A 27,422-nucleotide genomic window follows, 5' to 3' on the forward strand; every position below is an offset into this window, starting at 1 on the left:
TTTCCTTGATATAGGTTATACTTTTCCATGGTTTTCATCTGCCCCTGTCTCTGCACTAAATTCTCTCTGACTAAATTCACCATTAGCTAAACTAGAGGACCCTTTTCAATCTTCATAATATTATTTCTTTCTATGTTACTGGAAACTGTTCACCTCTTTCTTCTCCTCCCTCTCCTTTTTCAGCCCCATTCTCTTCTGATCCTCCTATTCCTCTGTGACTAGTATTATTTCTTCTTCCTCTTCTTCGTCCTTCTTCTTTAATTATGGTAATATATATAACACAAAAATTTCCTGTTTTGACCATTTGTAAATGTTTACTTCAGTAGTGTTAATTACATTTACAACATTGTGCCACCATTACCACCATCCATTACCAAGGCTGTTTCATGACCCCAAACAGACTCTCCATGCTTATTAAGCACCAACTTCCCATTCCCCCTACCCCTACCTCTGGTAACCTCTAGTCTGTTTTCTCTGTTTATTCTAGATATTTCATCACACAGTATTTGTCCTTTGTGTCTGGCTTATTTCACTAATGATGTCTTCAAGGTTCATCCATCATGTAGCATGTATCAGAACTTTATTCCTTTTTATGGCTGAGTAATATTCCATTGTGTGTTTATACCACATTTTGTTTATCCATTCATCTGTTGACAGTAATATCCTCCTGTACTTTCCTGACCCTTTACCTTCTGCCTGGTCCTGCTATCAAAGAACATCTCAGTACCTCCAAGTGGAAAGTTTACTTCAGCCTAGGTGAATCCTATAGGCCCTACCATCCCTTGAGTCTTGCCCTCATTATTGGTGCTCATTCATTCATTAAGAAAAGGACTTAGTCAATGGGTAAAAATTCTCCAAGTGTTCTGTCATTGCTCATTGTCCCTCCTCACTCTCACTCTATAGTTCTTTACCATCAATCCCATGCATTCTTGTAGATTTACCTGCAGATTAAATCTGCTCCCTAACTTCTAGAGTGGGATATTCAACTTCCTACTGGATATCACCTCCTCCATTGTATCCTCAAACTAACATGTCCACAACTGAACTCATTTTCTCATCAGTCCTGCTCCTCCTTCTGTAGTCCCTTTCTTGATGAATGACTTTACCATCCAGAGGTCAGCAACTGGAGTGTCATTCTCTGGACCTCCATGGTCCCCCACACTAGGGTGATCTGGCCTTCTTCTCATCCCCTGCTCTGCTGCCTTAGAGTGGGTTTTCCTTACCCATCTTCTGGGTGACTGCTGTAGTATTTATTCTAACTGGCCTTCTGCCCCAACCTATGGTCAAGTTAGCCCCATTCTTAAAACCTATCAATTCATCCCAATTCTTACACAGGATAATGTTAAAACCTCATTCATGGTCTTCTACAATCTAACTTCTCACAATTCTTCAAGTTTATTTTTGCCTCAATTTATCTTGTCATCTTGGCATTCTATAAATTCAGCTGTATAGAGTGGCTTCTTATTTCCCAAATATATTGGATAGTTTCCCTTCTCAGTTCCTTTGTTTGTATCTGTCTTTCTGCCTGGAATATGAAGCTCCATTCTGTCTGATGAACACTGTCAGAAAGTAAAGCTTACATGATCTCCAAGGTCTATTCTACAATTGCTTTTAATTTGAATTTATTGTTCTTTATTTTCACCCAAATAGTACTCCTTTAAAGATTTACATATTTGAGAGAGATATCTTAGGCATTTTTTCACTATTTCAGGACTTTCTCACATTTTATATATGAGAGATCACTAGATAGTTTAACATCTTGTCCAAGAAAAACCACTAAAAGCTGTGTCTAGAGCAATGTCTATAAGTAGAGTTTCCACTTCAAGTCTAGTGAAGTTAAAAGTTATTCAGTATGGGCCTGTCTCATCCTGTAGCATGGCCTGCACTCATGTCTTGGGTGTGTACTGTTCCTTTTTCTTCTTTCTTAATAAATTCTTGTTACTCATCTTATAAAACTGGCACATCTCTGAATTCTTTCTTACAATGAAGCCAAGAACCTAGAACCCAGGTTCCACTAACATATTTGATATGCCAGCCAGGAGACAAATGTGAGTAACATTCCCTGACACCTGATGAAGACTGTAACTTATAAATCAGATTTGGGGTTCACCTGTTACAAATTGGATAACAGTAAAAGAATCAATGCCTTCCAGAACAAGGTATTAGTCATGTAGGGATTTCATTCAGTTCCATCCATGATGCCAGTTCCAGCCATGATACCTTCCCTCAACCTCAATAGAATAGCCAGAGAGTTTCACATCCCATCAGGCAAGGAGTACTACATCTAATCAGTAGGAAGCAGCTACAGAAGAAGGACCATTGCCCTTCAGCTTCTTTCCCTTAAGAATAAGGGTGTAAACTCTCTGAGGGGGGAGTTGAGGCAGGTTAGTGTAGGGAAGTAGGAAGGCAGCTGGTCAGAATAAAGTCATAACAACTGGGACTCCCTCTGCCCCTGGTCAGAACATAGCCACAAGACCCCACCCAAAAAACCCCTGAGGGGAGGCAACTACTTGAGAAAAAGCCATAACCATTACAGCTGAAAAGCCCACCAAAGACCCTAGCCTGAGGTCCCTCTTGAAACTCCTGGGCTCAAAAGAAGCCCCAGATAACTCCAAACAGATAGGCCTCTCTATTGGTTCCCTGAAAGCTAACAGGTGAAAGTAAAAAGGCAACCAACCAAAACAAGAAATATTACAGCTGGGATCCTTAATATGGGGAGAGGGGAGGAGGAAAGGCTTAAAAAACCTACCCCAGCCCCATGCATGGATCTCTCCCTGTAGCATGGCCCACACCCATGTCTTGGGTATGTACTTTTCCTTTTTCTCATTTCTTAATAAACACTTGTTACTGGCCTTTTTTTTTTTTAAGTTATTCAGTATGGAAAATTTCACACCAAGTGCAATAGTAGAAATAACAGTATAACACACCTACTCATCACTCAGCTTCAATGATAACTTGTGCCTCTGTCCACTTCTAAACTTCTGCACCCCAGATTATTTTGAGCCAAATACAGACATCATATAAATTCATCCATAAAAAAGGTAGGCATTTTTTAAAAAAAGTGTAATACAATTATCACACCTAAAATTAATGATTTTTTCTCAACATTAAATTCCCTGGTTGTGTATTAATTTCTCCAATTATTTGATACAATTTTTAAACAGTTGGTTTCTTTGGGTCAGGATACAAACAAGGTATTATGCATTGCAATTCGTTCATAGGACTTTTAAATTTCATCTAATCTACTATTTCCCCTTTTTTTTTCCTCTCCCTCCCTCTCTTTTTAAATTGCAAATTATTTGTTGATGGCACTGTATCAATTTTACCTGTAGAGTATTCTCTCAGTTTGTATATTGTTGATTGCCTACCTGTGATGTCATGTAACATGATTGTCTGGAGCTGTATTTCCTATATATTGGTATTTAGATTTAGAGGTTTGATCAGATTTGAGTTGGATTGTTTTTGGCATCCATAAGTAGTGGGTTATACGTCAGTCAGGAGGTACAGGATGCCTGGTTGTCTCTTGTTTTTAATGGTAATGGCACTGATGATCACTGCCTAAATCCATTCACTCACTGGGGCCTTGATAAACAAGGACATCACTTGGAGGCTTGTTAGAAATGCAGTATCTCAGGCTCCACCCCAGATACTGAGTGAAATTCTGCTTTTTAACAAGACCTTTAGGTGATTCACATACACATTAAAGTTTGAGAAGCTCTGCATTAGGGCTTGCAAAATCATGATATGTTAATTGTATCATTCCTTAATTTATTAGCGGAAATATTTATGGAAAGAGAAATGTCTCCTCATCAACCATTTGATTATCTTAAGACACTCTTAAAAATAAAAGTCCATTCTTCATCATCCTCCAATGGTGATTAATTTTTTTCCAAGTATCATGAAGAACTCATGTATTTAAATATACTTGATGTCTTTCAATTTTTAAAATTAATGTTCAGATTGCCCCATCTTTGGCTCATGAGTGCCCCTTCAGGTGTCATCTCCCATGTCCTTCTGACATGATTGCAGCAGTCTTTCATAGCATCTTTTGCTTCCTAGCAAGATAAGGTTTTCCAGGCTCATCTTTCATAATTCCTGCCCTATCCCAGGAATCATCTATTTTTCTGAGGATTTCTGGGACCTCTTAGTGGGAAATGATGTTTAGAACCCAACCTTAGTGTCAGAAGTGTTTATTTTGGGAATCAGTCATGGTTTCTAGGCCTTTTCAGTTGAAAAAGCCATAAACTTTGAAATAGGCACTTTTTTTTTTAAAAGATAAAATATATCATGATATCGTGCTGATACTTTCAATTCAAATTCTGGACTACAATGTTTTTACTTAATCTCATAGTCTTATATGTGTGTCTCCTTCCTCCTATGCTAAGAATTATGGTTCTCAATTGTTTTTCCCATAATAATAGTAATCTCAGAATAACAAACCAAAACCACCACTAACATCATGATTACGTAAATCAGTTTGATTTTGATGTTGTTATTTTTTGTTGCTCTTTTTTGTCTTAAGGGATTAGTCTACTAGGGATGTATAGTCAAATTTTTATAATTTATAATTGTTATAATTTAGAATAATTACTCTTTATCTGATTAATGCCACAAACTGGATATATAGTTTGTTTCACTTATTTACTTTGCTTTTAAATTTTAAGGATTGCTTTTTTAAAAGGAAGCTTTGTATTTTATTTACGTAAAATATAGTCATACTTCAAAAGAAAAATTAGGAAAACTAAGATATTTAAAGAAGTAAATTTTCTATCCTATCTCCTCTACCCAACTCCAGGACCAAACTAAGTAACACATTAATGAATGGAATTGTTTAACTCTATTAATAAATGTGATAGTTGGTTTTTCTTTTGGCCTAGGGAAACCATGAAAAAAATTACTAAGATAGTAAGGGCATTGTGAATTGAGAAAGTTTGGGAATTTGTGAGGTTATATTCTTTTTTTTTTTTAGTGGCTGCATAGTACCACTTTGGTGGATATATGATAGTTAATTCCACTGGCCACATTAATGGACCTTAGGGTTGTTTCCAGATGTTAGCTATTTCACATAGTGCTGACATGAATAGCTTTGTGCATATATCTTTGCCAGTGTTTCTGTAGAAGACTCCTAGAAGTGGGATTGCTGGGTCAAAGGGAAAATGCATATAACATTTCTTAAGATACTGCCAAATGCCCCTTCTTAGGAGCTGTACCATTTTGCTTTCCCATTATCAAACCATGAGAATGCCTGCTCCCCAGTCTTACCAGCAGAATGTTACATCAAACTTTTGGATTTTTGCCAATATGGTAATTGTATTTCACTGTTTAATTAATTTGTATTTTCCTTATTGTAAAAGAGCTTGAGAATTTTTTCATATGGAAATAGATAATTTGCATTTCCTTTCCTGGGAACTGTTCATATATAACTCTAGCCAATCTTTCTATAGGGTTTTTGGTGTTTTTCTTCTCCATTTTCAGAGGCTTTTTATACATAAATTGCAAATATCTGTCCTGGCTCGTCATTTATCATTTTAGCTGCATATTATGGTTTTTTTTTTAGTTTTGTTATTGATTTGTTTTGTGGACCTTTTTTTTTCTCTTCCCCTGCCCCTCTCCCACCCTGCTATTTTTGCTCTTTGTGCCCATTCACTGTGTGATCTTTTGTAACTATTTCTCTTTTTGTCTTCTCGTCTTTCTCCTCTAGGCTACACTGGGATTTGATCCTAGGGACCTCTGATGTGGAAAGAGGTTCTCTGTTAATTGTGCCACCTCAGTTCCTGGTTTTACTGCATTTTACCTTGACTTTCTTCTTGTCTCTCTTTTGTTACATCATTATCTTGCTGCCTGACTCAATTACATGGGCACTGGCTCATCATGCAGGCACTCAGCTTGCTGCATGGGCATTCAGCTTGCCACGTGGGCACTGGATAACTGTGCAGGCACTGGTTCACCACATGGGCACTCACATGGGCACTCAGCTCACCATGCGGGTACTCATGTGGGCACTGGGCTTGTCACATGGGCACTTGTGTGGGCACTGGGATCACTGAGTGGACACTTGGCTCACCATGTAGGTACTCAGCTCACCACGTGGACACTGGTTTGTTACGCAGGCATGCTTTCTCTTCTTTTTTACCAGGAGGCCCTAGGGATCGAACCTGGGTCATGGTAGGCAGAAGCCTTATCACTTGGGCCACATCTGCTTTTGTGGAGCTTCTTGACGTTGAGTCACACAGTTAGGAAACTTTTCCCCACTCCATTAACTCATATTTTCTTTTTCAGAGAACTTTGACTTTGTCCTACTTCTCTACATACAGAAAATGGGGAAGATTATCAAGAAAAATCATGTAAAATTTGGGAGCATGAGAACACAATTTCTTACTTCAAAGTGAAAGGACCTAAAATGACTTTGTGTACTTTGTGTACTTTCCTTTGTGATATGTAACCTGCCACCCTTTGTATTTGGCTTTCAATTCTGCCTCTAAAATGCCTACCTGGAAAATTGGCTTTAAAATACATTGCCAACTAGCAGTTGCCTTTGTTTTACCTAATAAAAGGGAAGTAATTTGACTGTCAGTACAGAGAAGGCATGAGTAAAATAGCAGAGGAATTCTAGAGACAGATTTGGTTGGATTTACTGGCATTTTTGTTCATCAGCAGAGTTGTGTGTGTCTTGTGTTGTGTGTGTGTGCATGTGTGATGATCTATAGTGATAAAGTATATCATCTTTGTTTAGAAAGTGATATTGACTTATGACCACTCAATTAATAAAGTTTTTCCATAGCCACTACTTGTTTAGATGGAATACATTTGCGTGTTATTGCATGGGTGAATCCATTAAAGAACATTACTGAATTTTCTACTGGGACAACAAGAGTTAACCTTTCCATTTTTTCCTTATACTTCCTGGAAACGTGTAGACCCATTTTTAACATCTTTAAAAATATGCATTTACCTTAGGTTACACAATCACTAAGAGGTAGAAATGCGCATATTAGCATTACAAAGTTAATCAAACTGGAATCATCATCTGGTTCTTTCCAGCATAAATGCACAGAATATGGTCAATGATTTAAGTATCTAGGTTTCAATAAATTTATATATCATTAAAGTTGGAAAGAAGATTCTGGAGACAACTTACACTGGCTTAAACATTGGAAAGTCACTCGTAACTTAGATTTTTTAAAAGAGCATTTGAGAGTAAAAAAGAATATACAAAGTTAGCAAAATATTTTTGAGATTAATTTTACAAAATTGAAGCTAGCTAAGTAAACAACGCAGGAGGAGCAAGAGATCAAAGAAGCCATATCGCTTTGTGGAGAATGAACTGAGGATATTGGATGAGTCTCAAAGTTGTGGCCTTACCTTGTAAGCACTTGGACTAGCACAATAAGCATCAAGTGTGCAGTGACAGGTACAGTTACCTGTGGAAATATTACTTGTGTACTGTATTTGGTAGCCATAGATATTTTAAAGTATATATATTTGGGGCCAAATGTTTCTTATACTTTCTAATAAAGCATGTGATTATTCAGATTAAATTATGTGGAATTACTGTGCTTTCATTTTATCTGTAATTCCAATTGCTAACATGACAGGCCATTGTTGGAAGCAAACACTAAGATGAAAAGACAGATCACTAGCTGTCAACTCTGCCTGCATATTAAACTAATCTGAGCACTTTGAAAAAGAATCTTTTCCTGGGCTCCACTCTAGAAAAGTTGAATCCAAATCTCTGAAGTGGGGCCCTGGCATGTACTTTTTAAAAGTCTCCCTGATATGATTCTGATACATAGAGAGGGCTGGGATCTCGAAGTACTATGATCTAGAAACTGATAGGATCCAGAGAAAGTCTGACCATTAAGTATAACTCAACTCGGCTTAATACAATTCAAGAAATATTTGCTGGACCCTGATGATTCAACAGTAAACTAGCTTCATGCTGTTTCTGTTTTCATGAAGCTTACAGCCTACTGGGGAAGAGATACATTAAAACAGGGGTTGGCAAATCTTAGCCCATGGGCCAAATCTGACCTGTCTGTTTTGAATGGCCTGCTTTTGTATGACCTCTTTTTTTTTTTTCAAAGGTAGACATTTAATAAATGCTTTTATCACCAGGTTAATTCATACAGTTACAGACTAGTTAGAAATTTCTGAAACGGTTTTCTTTTTCACTAAAAAAAAAAAAGCACATCATATAAATATCCAGTACTTCATTGAGAAGCTACTTTTTAAAAGGCCATAGCCAAATAACTCCCAAACAAAACACTTGATCCAAGGTTGTTTTCAGCCCACTTTGCTAATTGAGCTTGTGTGCAGAATGGGAGGCCTCTAAAAAGAAGAGGCCAGAGAGTTGGCAGAGTTGGGGTCATTGTTAAGTTCAGACCCACCAGCCAGTCTCCAAACAGGCAGACCAAGTAAGTGTTTTTTTAAAATTTTTTCTGGGTAATAACCCAGAAAAATACTTGAATCAGTATTCAATTAGTCAACACAATAGATCTTCAAAAGAAAAGAAAAATTAATTAACATGATAAAGAAGGTACTGTGTTCTTTGGACTATATGTTATAATTACTTTTAGCAAGTTCAGATAGTCTTAACAAAAACAGCCTCCATCATTTGCAATTATGAAGCTAACTTAATTCTTCTCCATCTGGCTTTTAGTTGTTTTTGAACAATACACAACTGATAAGCTATAAGTGATAGTTTTATATATAAAAATACTAGTTTTCATTTATGTTTATAGGCAATCCCTGCTTAAGTTTAGGCTTGTTAAGTGATTAAAGGCAATTTTATTTCAGCAGCAAGTACTTATGTTATTCTAAAAGAATCAGTTTTATTTTTTTTTGCAACCTGTAAAGTTACTTGGCTGATGTGAAATACTAATAACTCACTTTAAGACCATGCCACCTTCTGAAAATGCCACATACCACTTCAAAGTTAAAGCATGTCTTAGACATGGCCAGAGCAAAAGGATGGAAGCCAATTGGCCACTCTTGGACAAGAGGTGCAGACCTGAACACAGGTAATTAATGGGTTGGGAAGCATCTGTGGGGCAAGGTGGCATAGCCAGACGGAAAAGACTTTATTTAAAAGCAAAATACTTCAAATAGCCCTACGTTCACACTCATCAGGTGGTACATGATCCCCTACCCTTCATTTCTTTCTTCTTAAGGAGCTGACTTATTAAGAATGGCATCTATCAGCTAATAAGTCACAAGAGAAAGAGATTTCTGTGGTTACATTTAAACTTGTGATAAGTTTGCAGAAGTTACAGGTGAAGAGAGTGGCGAAGAAGTCAGTCATGATCCAACTATGTGTATGTCACCCCAGCTTCACTGTATACCCTGAAGACTTTCTCAATGGTGTTGACATAGATAGCCATTCTCAGGTCCAATTCCAGGTTCTACTTCATGACTGAGGGCACAATTTGCCTGACAGAATGCTCCAGAGTGTATGCTAAGCCAGAGTTCAGGATGTCTTTCTCAGATGCACCTAATATCCTGTCTTGGGACACTGCTGTGGGTAGAGTGAGAATAGTTCCACTGTGCTTTCCACATTTTCTTTCCAAACTCTCTTTAACAGGCACAAGCAAGTGGTAGTTAGAATCCCTTTTATATTTGAAGGTCAAATGACTATAACTCACATGATTTAGATTCTTCAGCCACTCAGTCTAAGACTGTCACTCCTCCAGCATTCAAGTAGAGATCAAGATTTATCATAATGTTCCTCTCCAGGAAAACCTTACCACCTTCTGGAGTTGTCGGTCCTTTGGCACCTTCATCAGTGATCTTGGCTTTGATCCTGGGTGCACTGGATTTGGTCAGCTGCTTCTGGCTGGTGGCAGGGATCAATACACCACAATCTGCTTCCCAGATGCTCCCTTTATAAGACTTTGCCCTGCAGATGTCCGGGACTGATCCATATTGCAATCTTAAGTCTTCCAGTTCTTTTGGGTCAATACCATCTCCATTCTATTTTTTATTATTTATTTCTCTCCCCTTCCCCCCTCCCCCAGTTGTCTGCTCTCTGTGTCCATTTGCTGCGCTCCTCCGTGACCGCTCCCATCCCGATCAGCCGCACCGGGAATCTGTGTTTCTTTCTGCTGTGTCATCCCGCTGTGTCAGCTCTCGGCGTGTGTGTGGCACCATTCCTGGGCAGGCTGCACTTGCCTTCCCTTTAGGCAGCTCTCCCTATGGGGCGCACTCCTTGCGCGCGGGGCTCCCCTGTGTGGCACTGCACTCCCCACCCACATCAGCACTGTGCATGGGCCAGCTCCACACGGGTCACCTCCCATGTGGTAGGCAGACGCCCCATCCATTGGGCCAAGTCCGATTCCTCATCTCCATGCTATTAATAGATGCTCCCATCGGATTCAACACCACCAACACATTTAGCACCAAGACAATGTAAGTATCTCATAGAACGTGCAGGCCCCCGTTACCAAATCCCTTAACCACAAAGGTTTTGTCTCCAAAGCCTGGAGTTTGTAAAATGCTCATGTACGAAGCTTCACTGATTTAAGTGTTCAATCCTGTGGAAAACCCTACGGCTGGTGGCAGAGATGGGCCGTGGTTGTTGCCCTGGCTGATGGGCTTGCCCGCAACGCATGCGTGTCTCTTGATGTTCTTACGGCCTATGGTGCTGGGTGGGTGTCGGTGATCCAGGATGTCTCATGCTCACCAGTGCCTGTGTCTGGGGCGGGTACGTGGAGGCCAGGATCAATAAGGCCCTTCTTTATTGGTGAACCTCCTTATGATTTTTTCCAATTCATTATCAGTATAGCTCTTGGGATAGATCTTAACACAAGCTTTAGCACCCGCAAATGGCGCAGCAACTACTGCACACTTGAGAAGCCAAGTGTCCTTGAGAAGCCACTGTCCTCAGAAAGGCCAAAGCTTTTGATTCATCCACACTCACATCCGTGCTGTAACCGAGGCCCCATTTGCAGGGCGTGCAGCTTTGGCTGTGCTGGGCCAGTAGCCCGCAGTGACCGCCCAGGAGCCGCCTTCGCACTGGATGGTGAAGGAGAGGCTCAGTACTGTGGTTGCAGTGTTTGATGAACCGCAGGGCGCGATCACCCCACTCCGCTTCTGCTCCTCCTCCTCGCAGGTCTTGAGGTCTCACCAGCTTGTCCTTCACAATACTGGCACCGCCGTAGACGAAGCCCTCCACCGTCAGGTAGAAGCTGGGGTCGTCCTCGCGGTAGGCCGCTGCCTCGCTGTAGCGTCGCCAGGCTTGCGGCGGCAGCGGTGGCCTCGCGCTGCCCGCGGGCCCGGCCCTGCACCGTGGCCTGGTCAGCCGAGCCCAGGGCAGCAGGCCCGAGTCCGGGGCAGCAGGCCCGACCCGGGGCAGCAGGCCCGGCCCGGAGCAGCAGCGGCAGCGCTTCGCCCAGGTGGCGTGGCGTGGCGGCGTGGCGTGGCGGCGTGGCGTGGCGGCGTGGCGTGGCGGCGTGGCGTGGCGGCGTGGCGTGGCGGCGTGGCGTGGCGGCGGGGCGAGGCGCCGCGGGGCGGAGGTATGTGCGGGCCGCGGTCGAGGCGAGCGTGGAGTCCTCGGGTGGAGCGAGCTGGGATTTTTTTATTTTGGAAAGATTGAAAACAAATTGAGACACATTGAAAGAATAATTTATAGCGAGTGATTTCCCGTATTCTGTATTCTGTTTTAAATCTTTGCATTAATTAGCTCATTTATTCTTTCCAACATCTCCTTGAAACACGTACTATCACTCATTTTATAGATGAGAAAACTGAAGCTTTCAGTAGGTTAAGCAAGCAAAGATCACACAGCTAATGAGTTTAGCTGGAGTGTTAGCCCAGAACATGGGCACTTGCTGCGCCATGTGACTATGAAGCAGTATTATCATCAACACATTCTGGGGAGTTCCCAGGAGTGAAGATAACTGCTTCAAAGGGGCAAGAACAGTTTATTAGGAACTTTGAATCCCAATTAAGCAGGACGTTATGAAAATAAAAGAATTTAATTCTCATTAGTAAACCTATACTACAAAATTTTGTGGAAATTTTTTTTCTATTTTCTTATCTAGATACCAACATAATATCCTCGATTTTGTCTCTTGGCACGAAAAGTCTAAAATATTTGTTTTCTAACTTTATTCATGAAAAGTTTGCCAATTTCTGCATTTACACTTGTGGATCTTGAAGGAGAAAGTTAAAAAGTGCTATAAAATGAAAGAGTATGACAAAGAGTTCACATAGTTTAGGGTACCGAAGAAATCTCAGTGTCCCCATCCTCTCTAGCCATCTGATTACAGCATCTCTGGAATGAAGACAAGATGTCTGTATTTTAAACAAGAATCTAGATGATTCTGATTGCCTTTGGGCCACTATGAGAAACCTGATGGTAGAGTAGGGAAAGGCCTCTCTAAGGAAGTAAAATCTAAGCTGAGACTCAAAGACTGAATGAAATGAAAAACGGGACGGTTTGGAGAAAGGTGTTAGGGGGAGAAGGGACAGTAAAGAGGCAGGAGTATTTGAGGAAGTGAGAGAAGTGGGAGTTTCTTGGGAACAGAGGTGGGGACCCTAGAGAGGCTCACACCGGGAAGGACTGGGAGCTATGATGCAGAGTTTGGACTTGATCCTAAGGACAATTAGAAACCATCAAATAAATGTTTTCAGAATACTTATTTTGTTTAATATCCACATGTATCTACCTATACATAGTCATTATTTTGTATAAGTTCCTATATATGCATACATTTATTTTTTAAAGTATGGTCCTTTTCATTTTCTTTTTGTTTTTTGTTTGTTCTCTCTTTTCTCTCAGCAACTCTCCCCAAGGAACCCAAATTAGTATCCTAGATCATATCCATCTGCAATTTTTTCCTTCCTCTTATAGCCCTGTACAAATGTTAATATACATATATGTATACCTCATATTTCACTTAACCTAAGGTGCCATTGGTGAAAACAATTATTTTATGTTCTATGCAGAAAGAGGAAAATGGTGCCAATTAAACCATGATGCAATGCTTTCTTAAGCCTTGCAATTTTTGTTTTAAACTTATTGAATTAGTTCTTTTAGACTTAGACAGTTTGTTTGATCATATATCACTCTCTGCACACATGAAAATGAAAATAAAAGTGAAATAAATTGGGTAAGATATTTTAAAACCTCTTCATAGTCGAATCCCTTTTCAATTTACTGAAGTTGGGCACTGTGCTTTTCCCCACATTACCATCCCCTGTGCATCAAGAACAGTGGTGATGGAGTACTGCTTAAAACATTGCTCCACTGTGGTCTTTGAGATGTTTCTTCCAGCCCTGACACCCATTCTGCAGGCTTCCATGTGCATTTGCAGGGAGAACAATACAGCAATGACTGCCACCTGGCAGATGGTGATGCATCCTAGTTTTAGAGACGTTGCAATGTGAAAAAAAAGGCATTTCAGAACCAATGAAATGCATGCATATGTATGTTTACACACATGTACAGGTTTTTCAGGGAAACAAGGAGAAGATAAGTCACAGCATGACCAGCAGGTAGAATGACTGCAAGACCTTGCAGGGACCTTGACTGTAAACTTGAGGTCCTAGTTTCTCTTTCCGGGACCTTCCCTTGGCCCCAGTTATACCAAAAATGCCTCACCATTGCCCCTACCATAGATGGGGTAACCAAAAACCACAGGGGCCCATCCCCTTATCATTAGCAAGAGGGTGGAATAATTAACAGTTTAAAAGTTAATCACACAAGGCAGAGCTCACTCTCTCTGCCTAGAGGAGCTTGCACCAAATCTTGGTGTGTATTTCTGTCTTTCCCATTTCTCAGCAAGCTCTATTCTTTCCCCCATTTCCCAAATAAATTATTTTTACTGGCCTAACTAAACTGGCATGTTCCTTTTATGCATCATAGCCAAGAACCTAGAGGAATCCAGTGCTTCTCCATCTTCACTGGGATGTTGTAGTTATTAATATATTTTTTTCAACCAAGATAGTATCATATTATACACATTTTCTTGTGTTTTACTTTTCTCACACAGTCTCTCCAAGTCACCTGGCATAGGTGTCTTTCATTCTTTTAAGTAACTATACTTTTCATGGTAGCTGTATCATAATGTTTTTAGGCAGTTCTCCTTTATGAGCTTTCATTTGGTTCTAAAGTTTTTTGTAAAATCAAACCATACTGCAATAAATATCCTTGCACATAGGCCCGTAAATATTGGTGCTTTAAATTCTCAGGATAAGAATTACTGAGTCAAAGGATATACTGCTAATTTTAATATATATTGTAAGTTGCTTTCTACACATCCTATAAAACCTCCTATTTCCAACACCAATCTATGAGAGTGCTTTGTTCCCCATAACTTGCTTATTCATTTTGGGAGAATTGGCATTCTAATGAAAATAGATCTTCTCATCTAAGAGAGTAAATTTCTTGTTATGTCTTTAATAATATTTCTAGTTTCATTCATATAGTTCTTGTACATTTCTTGTTCAATTTATTTCTAAGTACTTCATTGTTTTTGTTTCTGTTAAAATGAAGCATTTTCCTTCTAGGGGCTGTTTGCTAGAATAAAGCCATCCTTTTTTTATATTTAGCTCACATCCATTCTTGATAAACAAGCATGCCAATGGTAATTGTCTCTTCTTAGCACCCCAGTGTGGAGGGACTTTTCCCAGCACCTGAGTGACTGAAGTTCCAGAAGGTTTAACCTGCACCATTGCTCCGCACACCTGGCCTTCAGAATGTGCTTCACAAGCATAGGCAGGTTTTCTCTCAACCCTGCATAGACTTCACTTTCTGCCGGGGAGACCTAGCTGCCCTGGTATTCCAGTGAGTTATGTCAAGAGACTGGAATGGCCTTTAACCTGAGGTGCCCAGGCCTGTTGGCTGAAGATCCCCTTCATCAAGTAGGTGGGAAATAGGTATGAAAGGGCTTTGACCCAAAGCACAAGAGCCAGCTTTGCTTGGTGCCTCGTGCTCAGTGTCACATGGGTGACCAACTGGGACACCCACTGCCATTTCTTGAATTGAGAATCTCATCCTCTTTCTGACATTCAACACAACTTGTCAAGGCCAGCTTTACTTAGTCATAAGCAACCTAAGGCCATATCCTCAAGATAGGATGGAACTATTAATAAATTGGATTCTTCCCAATACCCACATATAAAATGCTCCTAAGTGCTGGCGGGCCGCTTATACATAATAAGAATGGGGTTGCGGCCTCTGAGGGCTATGGATTCGCTTGTATAGTATCGGCTATTTTGGGTATGTCAGACACTTCAACATTTATACTCTGGGGCCAAAAAATGTGTAGAAGGACCCCACGGTGAATCTTGGAAATGAAGGCATATAATTTTCTGTGTTCTGGGATTCTTTCAGGCAACTCTTAATGTGAATAAGAAAAGAATGATCAAGGTTATTGCATTTAGAGCCCTACCCTGTCACAGTACTGGAAAGATTTCTTAGTTATTATGGGGAATATTCTTGAGAATCCACCCACAGTTTCTGGGAAGATGTTGCAATTTTCCTTTTGTGTGTGTGTGTGTGTGATTTGAGATTTTAACACTCAGATAAATGGGTATGAAACAGTCCCCAAACCAGTTGGGGAGAAAGAAGATGGATGGTGGCAATTCTGTCATCAAAATGGGAAGTTACTCTTCTACTAACATGCCATAGGTATTTATACTTCTGCTTCTAATTCCCCCACCCTCGTGTCCTTCCTGTAAGCTGTAGGGATCAAAGCTGAGGATGGTGCCTTAAGAGATGGAAGAAGGCAGCAACCAGGGCAGTGGAGGAAGATTGTTCCAGGAGAGAGTGGAGATGCAGCCCTCTGAGGTTAAGGGAGTGAGCTGACCATCCTCCCCGTGGAGGCATCTGCTGGAAACCAGCAGCAATTTAGCAGGGACCCAGAGGCACTCACTCCCTGAGATTGCCTCCCCTTCCCCCACCTCCCAGCATGCTTATGAATAGTGGGATAGCTGTGTTGTTTATGGGGATTTGATGACAATTCCAGTTTTGAACATAATCTAGAGAATTACTACTTCGTACTGTACTTTCACTTGGTAAATATTTTTTATCTTTATATTATGCTATAGATTATTTAGATTACAGATTAAATGTTCACAAATTTAGTACACGAGACACCACTTTTTCTTTTTTAAAAATATTTATTTATTTATTTCTCTCCCCCTATCCCCACGTTGTCTGTTCTCTGTGTCCATTAGCTGTGTATTCTTCTGGGTCTGCTTGTATTCTCATTAAGCAACTCTGGGAACTGATCCTGGGACTTTCTGGAGTGGGAGAGGGATGATCATTCTCTTGTAACACCTCAGTTCCCTTTTCTGCTACGTCTATTATTGTCTCTCCTTACGTCATCTTGCTGGGCCACCTCTCTGCATTGGCTGGCACTCATGTGCGGGGTGGCACTCCTGCGCAGGGGTCACTTCCACGTGGGGCAGCATTCCTGTGTGGGGTGGCACTCCTGTGTGGGCTGGCACTCCACGTGGGCCAGCTTGCTGCCTGGCCAGCTTGCCTTCACCAGGAGGCCCTGGGTGTTGAACCCTGGACCTTCCACATGGTAAACGGGAGCCCAACTGCTTGAGCCACATCCGGCTACCCTACTTTTTCTTTATAGCAGCTGTTCCATGGTGTGAGTCCTGAGCTAGGACCCCTGGGCCAAGGCATGTGCTTGGTTTACGTTTTCTTGTGTCTTTGTGGTAGGTCTTTCACATTTATATACTTGTTCTCTTGTTTTATTGCCTTCACAAGGTAAGTGGGTCTGGGTAGGATAGAGTGTGGCCCCCTGCATAGGTCCGGCTAAGTCCCCTTTTCTCTCTCCCTATCTGCCTCAGCAGGCAGGACAGGTCAATTGGCGCTGTCGTCCACGTTATTTTAGATCTATGAGAAAGGGAGAAGAAGCCCTACTTAGGTTTTCAGGCTTAGGCCTTGTGCCCAGCCCGGTTTACCAGAGAGCCCGGGCATTCTGGGCTGGCCTTGCTGTTACTGAAGCACTGCTGTGTTTCCCTCTGTGACCTTGCTTCTTCTGTGGATATTCTCTGGGAGCCCAGAACTCCACACATACGGATCTATGATCAATTCTTACTTTACTCATTTATTTATTAAACAAATATCTGCCAATAACTGTTCTAAACATTTTACTTTAATCAAAAAAAAAATTATTCTCACAGAAGCCTGAAAGTCAGATGTTTGTGTCACTACTTCTGTTTTAAGGATGAGGAAACTGGGCACACACATGCTGAGTGGCATGCAGCAGAGTAGTTTTGAAACCAGGCAATTTAATGCCAGAATCCACAACTCAATAGCAACTCCAGGAGTGGGTGGGCTCACTTTGAGGTAAGATTCTTTGTTGATGCTTGCACTTAGGCAGCCAATCACCACCAAGCTTGCTTCAAGAGTGGTAGGGGAACAAATTGCCCCCTTTTAGGTAGAGACCCTCTTCTGAAAAACCACAGCAACTAGGAGATCTAAATCACATACCCTCTCCTATGACTTCAAACTTGTAGACCAAACCTGTAAGAATTATTTTGCTCACTGAATAGTAACACCAAAAGATGAGAAAATAATGGGTTCTAGAACAGTGTTTCTCAATGTGTATTCCAAGGAGTTCTGCAAGCTTTCAGAGGATGTACAAAGAGTTTTGTGATCATGGAAGTTTGTGAAATTATGCTATCAATAGCTGTAAACAGGTTTCTTTATTGCAGGCCTTTGGCATGCTAATTATCAAAGTGAATTTCTGAGAGAGAGAGAGCATACACCTTTTCCAAACTGATTTTTAAAAAAAATATAATACACGTGATTTTGTTTATTGACCTTGTATCATGTGATCTTACACATTTATTACCCAGTATTTTAGAAAATATATAGATTTGTTAAGATTTTTTATAGACACAATCATTACATCTAACTAGTGTTTTAAAAAAAATAAATTTTATAATTTTAAAAAAAGATAATTAGATTACATAAATGTTACATAAAAAATATAGGGATTCCCATATGCCACACTCTCTACCCTTTCCACATTTTCCCACATTAACAACATCCTTCATTAGTGTCGTATATTTGTCACAAATGATGAACACATTTTGGAGCATTGCCACTAATGTGGATTGTAGTTTACATTGTAGTTTACACTCCCTTGCGCAATTTTGTAAGTTATGACAAGATATATGATGGCCTGTATCTGTCATTGCAATGCCATTCAGGACAATTCCCAAGTTCCAAAAATGCCCCCATATTACACCTGTTTTTCCCTCTTCCTCCCCTCAGAACCTCCAGTGACCACTGCCTCCACATCAATGATAAAAGTTCTTCCATTGCTAGAAGCACAATAAGTCTATAGTAGATTACCGGTAAATCTACTCTAGTCCATCCTTCATTCTCCAATCCTGAGGATTCTGGGAATGGTGATGCCCATTCCACCTCTAATTGAGAGAGAGCTTAGATCTGATGAGGCAGATGGATGGGACTATCTTGCTTGCAGTTGCAGACTCTCTCTGTTCTTGGGATAGTCGTTGTCCATCATCATCTCCTTGTTATCCTTGGTGAGTCCAATGAACTGGAGAGTAGAGGAATGCATGGGAGGAGCTTCACCTGGGGCATGCTTATAAGGCATATAAATGCGTTCAAGTGTTCATGGGGCATAGTCACAGTGGGTGGAGATTCACACAATAACCAAACTGATTTGATCACAGAATCTAGCCCCACGGGCAACACGCACGGCTTTTATTTTCTTAGGGCTTTTCATAGGAAGAAATGTGACTACTGATTTAGAGCAGAATGCAGATTTCTTATGAGTAGGGATCTAGCTGATAAACAGGCCTGTTTTCTTCCCTCTTTGCAAGGTGCTCTTCGCTATTCATGGTGAAGCCCTCGCAAACGTGTAGTTCTTTTCTAAGCATTTCTCTTAACCTTACCTCATTTTAACCTATTGGGTAATTTATTTTTAGCCTCAAATCCAATTAGTCCAAAGGTGTTAGGGGAACCTGATCCAAATATTTGTCTTTTTAACCCTTTCTTAGAGGAAGTACTGAGTTTTTCCGTATTCTGCACGTAATTGCTACTCTGGTAAGCAAGGCTGATTAAAGAAGAAGGGAAAAAATTCATGTGACAGGGTCTTGGTACCACAAAGGTTGCAAGATATTTTAGAGAAGACTAAAGGTTGGAGAGCTAAAGATAACAGTAAAAATATGTTTCCAATTTAATGTGTTCATAATAGTTTACACATGGGGCTGCAACTAGAACATGTTGGAAACAGAATAAGTAAAATAAAGACTTACAAAACATTCTCATTTTGTGGATTGAAACATTTTAGGGGAAATATTTGCTTTAAATTAATTCCAAGGCCCCACAATGAAATACGGATCATTTCTCTCTTTCTCTGTGCTTGAGCAGGGGGAAAATAGATACTGAGAGAACTTTGAAGTGCTTAGATTCAAACTAACCCACTACGAAAAGGCTGGAGGAGGGGAGTGTGAAAAAATTCACCATTTGGCAAGTTCTCAAAATAGTTTTTCTTTGTCTTTTTTTTTTTCCTCTCCCGAAGGTTCTTAATTCTGAGGCAGGAATGATAAAGGGGCCAACAGTACTTGGTCTTGGAACCAAGTTCTAAAAAGAGAGTGCTCAGAATCTTTTAAAGAAATGTGATCACTTGGGTAAATTTTAGTGGCTCAGGTAGCAAGGAGAGAGAGCCCGTTAGATGGCAGTGCCCTTAGTCCAGAGCAGGTGCCACTCTGGGTGAGGGCATGAATGAAGGCACTTGGGCACATTGATTGGTTGGGAAAGATCTGTATCCACACTAGGAAGCGTCCTTGCGTCCTTGCTTCTTTTTTTCCTTCCTTGCTCTCTGCCTTCCTCTCTGTCTCTTTCTCATTGTTTCTCCCCCTCTCCTTTTCTTTTTCCTTTTCCTTTCTTTTTCCCACAACAAGAAAAGCAATTCACAGTTCTTAATTCAAAATGACGAGGCAAGGCACGTTTTGGAATTCGGAATGTTTCAGATTTTAGGAAGGTAATTCTGTGTGTGTACGCTGTAATCTGCATCGTCCCCCCGCAGGATCTTGGGAAGCATGAACATTATAATCAATAAGATAAATATAGACTAAGAATAGACTCACACCAGGCTAGATCAGGCTTTGCAGTCACAGACATCTTTTGGTTTTCAAAGCAATTAGATTTTAGAATTGTAGATAAGGGCTTATGGACTTTTAATAACTTTGTTGAGGTATAATGTGCATCCAAATAAAATGCATTCATTTTTCATAAAGTGTAATGAGTTTTGACAAATTTGCTCACTCACAATCAAGACGTGGACGCTTTCTGTCAGCACCGTCCCTACCCCCCAATTCCCTCAAGCCTTTCTACCCCAGGCCCCGGGCAACTGATCAACTTTCTATCCCTGTAAACAAGATTTGCCTTTTCTAGACTTTTGAATTATGCACTATTTACTCTCTTTATATCTGGCTTCTTTTAGTTAGCTTAATGCTTTTGAGAAACATCCATGTTGGTACATGTGTCAATGTCTGGTTCCTTTTCATTGCTGAGTAGTTGTCCATTGTATTGATGTATCTCAATTTGTTTCTCCATTTACCTGTTGATGTATATTTGCATTGTTTCTAGGTTTTTACTATTAAGAATAAAAGGTGCTATGAAGATTGAGTATATGTTAATTTTAAAAGAAAATATCTTTGGATAGATTAAGAAAGAAAGATGACTTGTTCAGATGATAAGTGTATGTTTTACTTTAGAAGAAAACTCCAAAACTGCTTTCCAGTGGCTCTACCACTTTAGGATTCCAGTTGCTCTACATCTTTGAAAACACTTGCTTTTGGCAATCTTTTTAAATTGTAGCCATTCTAGTGGCATGATAGTGTGGTTTTAGTTTGCATTTCCCTAATGACTAATGAAGCTAAGCATATTTTCTTGTGACTGTTTGCCATTCTTATATTTTATTTTGTAAGCTGTTCAACTTGCTTGCCCAGAATTATTGGGTTGTATATCTCCTTATTGAGTTGTAAGACTTTGATTTTATTAAAAATTTAAAAACAATTTATTGACACATATTCTTACATGAGTATATATGAACAGTAAGTATATAGTAAAAGTTTTGAACTTATAAAACAAAATGCATACAGGGCTTCCATATATCACCCCACCACAAATACCTCGCATTGTTGTGAAACATTTGTAACAAATTATGAAAAAGCATTATCAAAGTATTACTACTAACTATAGTCCGTATCTTATATTTGGTGTATTTTCCCCCCAAACTACCCTATTATTTTTTTTGTTCATAAACCATATAATTTATCTAAAGTCAATGTCATTTAGATAATCACCAAGCTGTGCATTCATCATTTCAGTCCATATTAGAGCATTTTCATTACTCCAAAAAAACCCAAAACAAAACCAAAAACCAAACCAAAACAAAAACAAACCACTTATCAAACTTAGGTTAGCACTACTAATTACATATCCTATGATAGGCTTTCACCATTCCTATTCATTAGCAAATTACTAAAAACGATTTTTTTAAACCAATTTTGCACAGATTAAGCCACAGCTTTCTGTTCTCTAACCACATTCTATTCTCTGGTGACTTATATTCTAACTATTAATTCCATGAATTTGCTTATTATATTTAGTGCATAATAGCAAAGTCATACAATATATGTCCTTTTGTGCCTGGCTTCCTTCATTCAACATAATGTCCTTCAGGTTCATCCATGTTGTCAGATGCCTCACAACTTCATTTCTTTTTACAGCTGAGTAATATTCCATCATATGTATATAGCACAGTTTGTTTATCCATTTGTCAGTTGATGGACACCTGAGTTGTTTCCATCTTTTCACAAATAATGTTGTTATGAACATCAGCATGCAGATGTCTATTCATGTCACTGCTCTCATTTCTTCTGGATATCATTTTATTTTTTACATATTCTGGACTGGACACAAATTCTTTGCCTGATTTCTGTGTTGCAAATGTTTTCTTCAGTCTGCGGCTTGCCTTTTCACTTTCTTAAGGGGTATCTTTTGAAAGATGGAAGTTTTTAATCCAGAGGGAGTTCAGTTTTTTTTTTTTTTTTTTTTTAATAGTTTGTACTCTTTGTGTTCAAGCTGAAGGATCTTTTCCGACCACCCATGGTCGTTTTCATTATTGTTGTTGTGTTGTCTGTTTACAGACAAGAAATAAGCATAGGGCAGAAGAACTGAGGACAGTCTTAGGACATGAAGGCAACTAGCATTTTTGAGTACCTGCTATTTTCCTGGTTCTATGCTAAACACTTTCTATAAATCTCTAATCTTTACAGTAACCCTGTGGAGTTTTTATAGGGTATGTAACAGAGATTCGGAGAGGTTAAATAACTTGCCCAAAGTTATAAAACTGGTCAGTAGAGAAAATTCTAGAAGTCACTCTTCCTCTTCTTCCCAAAGTACAGAAACTTATGATGTTAGGTTACCTTTATGAAAAGTATTCTTATAGAAGCAATGGGCCAGAATTTTTGAAATCTGAGCTGTACAGGCCATAAGATCACCAAATCTCTCTCCGAAGTAAATGATTTGGTCAACTCTGTTGGCTCTAACCCTTAAAATTGATCATCTCAGTGCTACATAATATGACATTTCTACATAAGAGAGGCTGTGTACATAAGGCACTCATCATCTTTTTAGATGGAGAATGCCTGCTCTAAAGGAACAGGGAAGGGGACTGGGATGGAGGGATGACAAGAGCTGGGACTTGGACACCGTTCAGTTTGTGAACACTTACCCAAGGCCTTCAAACTTGTTTACCTGCGTGCTTACTTTCCAAGGGTACACGTGCCTGGATGTTTTTAAGGAAATGCATTTCCAAACCTTTGTCTTCCATTTGTACTTATTTTTTAACATTCCCTGAAAACTCACCTGCATTCACAATAGACTTTCTCTGAAAAGAAGGATTTATTCCTCAGTAGAATTTTACTGTGGTGCATTGTCCTAGAATACAAAAATATATGTGGCCAGCTGGTGATGCAACTAGAAAAAGACCTTGAATAAAAGGGAGAAATGGTAAAGACAAATGAGTTTATATGGCTAAGAGACTTCAAAATGAGTCAGGAGGTCATCAGAGGGGTTGCACTTACACCTGTCTCAGCAGGATCCAAGAGATAGCTGAAGTAGATACAACCCCAGTTACTGGTCCTCCTGAGGGCTACGGAGACAAACAGGTTCTACGGTCATGGCAGATGGCTCCAGAGTTCAGTGCTTGCCAGTGGGCCCTACTTTGGAATTTGTGCTCCTTATTGTGATGGAGTTGGATTCAGATGTGGTCACATCTCTACACATGCCACTTCTGTCACTTTTATTGAACCTGTGGTTGGCACTGGGGTTGGTGTATGCTCAGGAGACTTGAATCTCTGGACTATCCATGTGTCCGCTGGGCCCTGAGTCTCAGCAGAGTTGTAACGCCTACTCTCTGGTTCAGCTAACAGGAAGGTGAGGATGGCCAACCACCACACCAGGGAACCGAGAGAGTCTGCAACTGCAAGCAAGAGAATTGCATCCATCAGCCATATGGGATCTAAGTCTCCTCTCGATTTAGAGGGGGAGTGGACATTGCCATCCCAGGGTCCTCAGGATGGAGGAATAAAATATGGACTAGAGTGGACCTACTGGTATTCTACTATAGAACTATTGTGACTCTAGCAATGGAAGAAATTATATCATTGATGTGGAGACAGTGGCCATGGGAGTTGCGGAGGGCAGGGAGAGGGAAGAAGAGGTGTAATATGGGGACATTTTCAGGACTTGGAGTTGTCCTGAATGATAATGCAGAGACAGATACAGGACATTATTTATCCTTCCATAACCCACTGAATGGACTGGGGGAGAGTGTAAACTACAATGTAAACTGTAATCTGTGCAGTGTAGCAGTGCTCCAAAATGTATTCACCGAATGCAATGAATGTGCCACACTGATGAAAGAGGTTGTTAATGTGGGAAGAGTTGGGGTGGGGTATGGGGAATGGGGTATATGGGAACCTCTTATTTTTTTTAAAGTAACATTTTGTGTGATCTATGTATCTTTTTAAAAAAAAGACAATAAAAATTTTTGCTAAAATAAAAAAAAAATCTATGTACCCAAACAAAGTAATAATTAAAAATATTGATTTTGGAGAAGCCTCTTCTAATGATTAATCAAGGTATCTTAACTTGGTGTGGGATATTTTGTCTTTCTCAGTTTTATACATTTTTCTGTTTAGAGCAGAGCTGGATCTGTGTTGAGATGTTCTGTATTCAGAACAACCAAAAGGTGTAGGCTAGTAGCACAACAGCTTTTGTTTCCTGGGACTATCAAATTTTTCAAGATATATTTGCTAATGCCCATAGATAACGATTATACATGATTTCTTATGGATTTGGCACATTACTGAATATGGTAGTAAAAGCTGGTTTTACCACATTGTGTAGTGAATTTATTACTCTGATAATATTCAATCTTCATGATACTTCAGCTGATAACGTTTTTAAGATTTTTTTCTCAGTCTTAAAAGTCTATTTTCAGACATGTGATGAAACATTTAGATTTCAATTTAAAACTTAAGAGGAGTAAATACTTTTTCAAAATCTTTCTGGGGATATGTGAGCAAGAAAGTGTGAAGACTGCTATGTGAGAGGCCCTGCTAGAATGGTGTTTCGCTAAGTAAAGGTTAACAATAATGGAAGCTTAATATCTAATGAATCTTGCTGACTATGCCAATATGCTCTGCTAAGGAAGAGGCAGAAACTCTAAATGCTATGCAAAGGCAGCTTTATTCAATCAAATGAGTTTCAGGTTATATCAAATGATTATAACAATTGAGCAATCACAAAAGAAAGTAATCAATTAAAGACATAGGAAAGAATAAAAGTATATACAACCACTCACCAAATTGGTGGAAAACACAACATCTGATCGCTCACAAGGCCAGGAAGACCCTTTGCAGCCAGTCAGAGTCCCAGTTGGAAAAATGGTCCCAGGCAGAGTATTCCCTCCTGGGTGAGACTTCTACTGGCAACTTGGGGACCATCCTTTTTAAGGGGTTCCAAACCTCAGAACTCCAATGAGTCTTGCAACTTGTGAAGGATGACCTCATCAAAAGTAACCATATCCATCTGGGGGTGTGGTAGCGAGCCCTCCACAGGAGAGTTGTGCTGTCTCTGGGGGTCTTTGTTCTATTCTATTCATGGTACACTGAACAGGAACAAAAAGGTTTGCAGCTTTTAGTTTTACAGGGTATACAAACAGGACGTGCAAATGCGATGTCTGGCAACTTGTTCCTTTAAACATTTGTTTTTTGGTTAATAGGTGAGGGGGTTGCCTGCATAGCAGCATTACAACATTCCAAAGGACAATGGATAAGTTAATAATTCACAATTCTAGGCTAAAACAGCAGACGCTATTGATTAGAAAGCTTATGAATTCACAATTCTTAATAATTTTCTTACAGTACATCAAATGGCCAGCGCTGCCTCCTGCAGGAGGATGGCATGTGCTTGCCACAGGTGGCTGCCCACACTCCCTGACCAGCAATTGGCCAAGGACAGGGGCAGCTGAGTTGCTCATTGTCAGTGACTTTAAAACATTTCTGCGAATAGCTGTATTTATATATCCACTTTTTAATAAACTCTATTTGCTCTTTATATTTATACAGTATGGCAAAGAAAGAAGCCTGACTGGTATCTTTCTCATACTTCATTGAAAGTTTCTGTTTATCGGATATCTTGTTTTCATTTATTTCTGTTGAGAATATTTATTTCGATTTAAAATCTTTTAAAATTATATGCTACATTTGAGCAACCTAATCACTGTAAATTGAAGAAGTATATAAGATGGCTTAGGGCCAGGTGCCCTCATAAATTTAATTTCTACCATGCAAGTATACGTGTCCTTAGAGTAAGAAAAGTTCTAAATATAGAGCAATATGGTGACTTAATTTTAAAAAAGACTATGTAAAAGGTGGAAAGCAGAGGGTATAACCAAAAATGAATATAAAAGTGGTCTGTGCTTACAGTAATTTTAGAATGGCTAAAGCCTAAATAAGCAGAGTCTTTCAGAACATTCTAGCAACCATGAGAAATAAGTTAAAAAGGTTTTGGAAGAGAGAACAAGGCAGAACAGACCTGCTGCTTTTAGTGAGTAGCATACTGTGCACAAAGGAATTAGAAAAAAGAACAACTTAACTTTTATTTTACTTTTGTCTTTTCTGCTTGGTGGGATAATCTTTGGGTAGAAAATTATTGAGAGGAAATCCAAACTTAAATAGAAGATGGCAGGACCTATATAGTCTAAATTAGCTCAGGGATTCTGACCAGAACCTCTCAGAATTCTACAGAAAAACAGTGAATGAAATTCTTAATAACTTTTAGGAATTTTTGAGGCATGGACATGAGCAAGCATAATTCAGATTTTTAAAGAATAGAGCAAGAAAGTGGCTTCACTGATGCCACAATATACAACAAATATTTATTAAGCATTTATTGCATTTCCAGGCACCATACATGGGGATAGGGCTTTGCCAGTGAACACGATAGACACTGCTTGCCTTCCTGGAGTGTCCAGTCAGTGAGGCACAGACCAGTGAGAAAGCAATGACACGTAGTCTGATAAGTCTGCAAGAAGCAAGGTCCAAAATGTGTGAGCACCTGGGCCAAGGACACCTCCAGACATGAGAACCATGGTTTGCATGAAGTCCCAGCCTGCATTGCAGGACAGATTATCAAAGGAGTAATTTGGGTACACAAAGTGGTGATCATTGGGACTTCCCATGACTTCCCAAGTCACCCCCACTAACCCTACTTCTTTCTTCCATAGAGGATAGATCGGAAGGTCATACATTCATTCAAAAATTTTTTTAGTACCTGTTATGTGCAGACATTGTTTTAGCCACCAGGATATAGAGTGGACAAAAGAATAAAATTTGCTGCCCTTGTGGAACTTACATTCTAGTGGTGGATGTAGACAATAAACAAGATAAATAAGTAAAATATGTAGTCAAGTGGGTTTTGAGTCATGAGGAACAATGAGGAGCAATAAAGAGCAATGATACCTGATTTATTTTTACAGAATCTCTCTGATAGATTGGAGTAGACTGGGGAAGCAAGACTGGGGGTAGGCAAGAGATGCTACTGACTGGTACCTGGATTGTGGTGTGGAAATGCTGAAAAGTGATAAAATTCTGAATATATTTTGATGTTAAAGACACAGGATTAGCTGACAGATTGGGTGTGGATTGTGAGATAAAAAGAGGGGTGAACTATTGAGGTTTTTAACCTGAGGAAATGGGGAGAATGGAGTTGTCGTTTCTTGAGCTGGGGAAGGCTGCAGGAAGAGCTGGTTTATGGTAGTGGTGGTGGAGGTAGGGCAATCATCAGAAGCTTAGGGTTCAGTATGCTATTTGGAAAACCTACTAGACTTTCAAATAGAAATGTCAAA

General features: G+C 39.8%; 1 long non-coding RNA gene and 1 pseudogene across 1 annotated transcript; both read right to left on the bottom strand.

Annotated features, from left to right (window-relative positions):
- Positions 1-8,831: 8,831 nt before the first annotated feature.
- On the bottom strand, positions 8,832-13,286 carry LOC101438567 (glutamate dehydrogenase 1, mitochondrial-like; annotated as a pseudogene).
- A 7,688-nt stretch (positions 13,287-20,974) lies between these two features.
- On the bottom strand, positions 20,975-25,078 carry LOC131273285 (uncharacterized). Its single transcript, XR_009180468.1, has 3 exons — positions 24,876-25,078; positions 22,874-23,489; positions 20,975-22,142 (listed from the first exon to the last, which is right to left on the bottom strand). It is a non-coding gene; the product is annotated as an uncharacterized lncRNA (long non-coding RNA).
- Between the last annotated feature and the right edge of the window lie 2,344 nt (positions 25,079-27,422).

The sequence above is a fragment of the Dasypus novemcinctus genome, chromosome 14 (genome assembly GCF_030445035.2).
Source record: "Dasypus novemcinctus isolate mDasNov1 chromosome 14, mDasNov1.1.hap2, whole genome shotgun sequence".
Classification (NCBI taxonomy): domain Eukaryota; kingdom Metazoa; phylum Chordata; class Mammalia; order Cingulata; family Dasypodidae; genus Dasypus; species Dasypus novemcinctus.